Source organism: Octopus bimaculoides, chromosome 5 (genome assembly GCF_001194135.2).
Source record: "Octopus bimaculoides isolate UCB-OBI-ISO-001 chromosome 5, ASM119413v2, whole genome shotgun sequence".
Lineage (NCBI taxonomy): Eukaryota > Metazoa > Mollusca > Cephalopoda > Octopoda > Octopodidae > Octopus > Octopus bimaculoides.
In genome coordinates, this window is record NC_068985.1 from 43,381,922 (window position 1) to 43,384,153 (window position 2,232).

A 2,232-nucleotide genomic window follows, 5' to 3' on the forward strand; every position below is an offset into this window, starting at 1 on the left:
TCCTTCTCTCTCTCTCTTTCTCTCTCGCTCTCTCTCTCCTTCTCTCTCTCTCTTTCTCTCTCGGGTATCTCCTGTATAGTTAGCTGAACTGTAGTGAACTCTACTCCTGTATGACTAGATGGACTACATTGACTTGTACTGTGGTGAACTGTACCATTGTATGGCTAGGTTGTTGTGAACTGTGCCCCTGTATGGCTTGGTGGACTGTGGTGAACTGTACCCCTGTATGACTAGGTGGACTACATTGACTTGTATTCCTGTGGTAAACTGTACCCCTATATGGCTAGGTGGACTGTGGTAAACTGTACTCATGTATGACTTATATCCCTGTATGGTTTGGTGTACTGTGGTGTACTGTACCTTTGTATGGCTAGATTGTTGTGAACTGTGCACCCCGTACGGCTTGGGGGACTGTGGTGAACTGTACCTTTGTATGCCCTGGTTGTTGTGAATTGTACCCCTGTATGGCTTGGTGGACTGTGGTGAACTATACCTTTGTATGATTAGGTGAACAATACCATGAACTGTACTCTTGTATGGCTTGGTGGATTGTTGTGAACTGTGCCCTGTATAGTTTGGTGGACTGTGCTGAACTGTACCCCACCTCTGCATGGTTAAGCAGGCTATGGTAAATTGTACACCTGTATGACTTCATGGACAATGCCATTTGCTTCTTAAATGCCTTGGCCTGTAAGTGCAGAAATAGTGAGGTAGAAGTCATGAAACATTTACTCAGTTATAATGTGACACCTGGTAACTAGAGTATTTGAAAGCCTCAGGTAATATATACCAACTTAAAATTGTGTTGACCCACAAAAACTATTACTACCACTGCAACAACTACCACCACAACAATAACTATATACTGTTAAACGACTGGCATTGTTACTTACCAGGCACCTGGCACTAGAGCCAATTTAGAAGTTTCTCATTCTTGAAGCATGTAAGATCTTGTCTGTTAGAGTTGATTTATTCCAATGTCTGTTTAATAGCCAAGTATTTCTCTCTCCAGACCAGTGATAACAAGTATTGATGGCAAACAATACACCTGTGTGTGTGAGAGTGTGTGTGTGTGTATGTGTGTGTGAGAGTGTGTGTGAGAGTGTGTGTGTGTGTGTATGTGTGTGTCTGGCTGTGTGTCTTTGTGTCTATGTGTATATCAGTATGTTTAGATAGTTTTATAGAAAAGACTTTCTCTAAATGTCTCTTTCTAAATTACCTGCCTCCTTTCACTTTTTCATTCTTTAAATCTCTTTCATACATTCACACTCTGTAAATACACACACACACACACGTACTAAACCACTTACACATCCACCTCTCTAAATAACACACACATACACACAAATCTCTCTCACATGCATAGTCTAAGTCTTTCACTCACATATGCGTGCACATGTGCACACACACACACTAAAATAATCTCTCATACACACTCTTTAAATCACTCTTTCTTTCTCTGACACACACACATGCTGTAAATCTCATACACTCACATTTAAATTCCTCTCTCAGAATTTCTGTCTTTTTCTCTCCCTCCTTCAAATTCTCTCTCTCTCATGTGTGCGTGCACACACGCATGCATACACACACACACACATGCCTTTCTTTGAATCCATGCCTCTCAGTTTTCTGCCTGACTCTCTAAATCACCCTAAATCTTTCTTAATTAGCTAAACATTCACTAGGTTCCATAAACTATCAAGTAGACAGTTTCAAGGACTAGCTTCCATTTCTTTACACAGGTATTGAAACAAGAAGTATATCAGAAATAATGACAGACCTCTTTATGAGAACATTATAACATTGAAAATGAATAAACTTGTTTGGGCATAGCCACCAGTGTTCATTTCCAGTGTTTGCTCTGTTTCATGAGCAACTTTATCTGGAGACAAACAACATGGCTGAACAAACAGAATACTATACTGCTATCCAGAGAGTTGTGAGTTCAATCTACAACAAGTATCTTACTCAGCTGGGATGTGTGCTGCTTGGGGCTGCCATTGAGTTTCTCCCCCACCCCACCTTCAGGCCCACAAAATATATTCTTTTATATGTTTCAGTCATGTGACTGCGGCCATGCTGGAGCACCACCTTTAGTTGAGCAAATCGATCCCAGGACTTATTCTTTGTAAGCCTACTTATTCTATTGGTCTCTCTTGCTGAACCGCTAAGTGACAGGAACGTAAACACACCATGTGTGTATATATATATATATATATATATATATAT

At 40.5% G+C, this 2,232-nt stretch overlaps 2 protein-coding genes across 5 annotated transcripts in view; one reads left to right on the forward strand and one right to left on the reverse strand.

The window, feature by feature from the left end:
* LOC128247921 (proteasome assembly chaperone 4-like) overlaps positions 1 to 2,232 on the forward strand; it is a 106,892-nt gene that overhangs the window by 103,617 nt on the left and 1,043 nt on the right. The window lies entirely within an intron of this gene.
* The window catches only part of LOC128247922 (uncharacterized), a 32,989-nt gene that overhangs the window by 13,327 nt on the left and 17,430 nt on the right, over positions 1 to 2,232 (reverse strand). The window contains exon 1 of one of the 4 annotated variants that reach the window (XR_008264263.1): positions 894 to 1,194. The exons of the other annotated variants lie outside the window; for them this stretch is intronic. The gene's annotated coding sequence lies outside the window, so the exon portion shown is untranslated. Of the gene's footprint in view, positions 1 to 893; positions 1,195 to 2,232 lie in introns of those variants that run through there. 4 annotated transcript variants of the gene reach the window in all.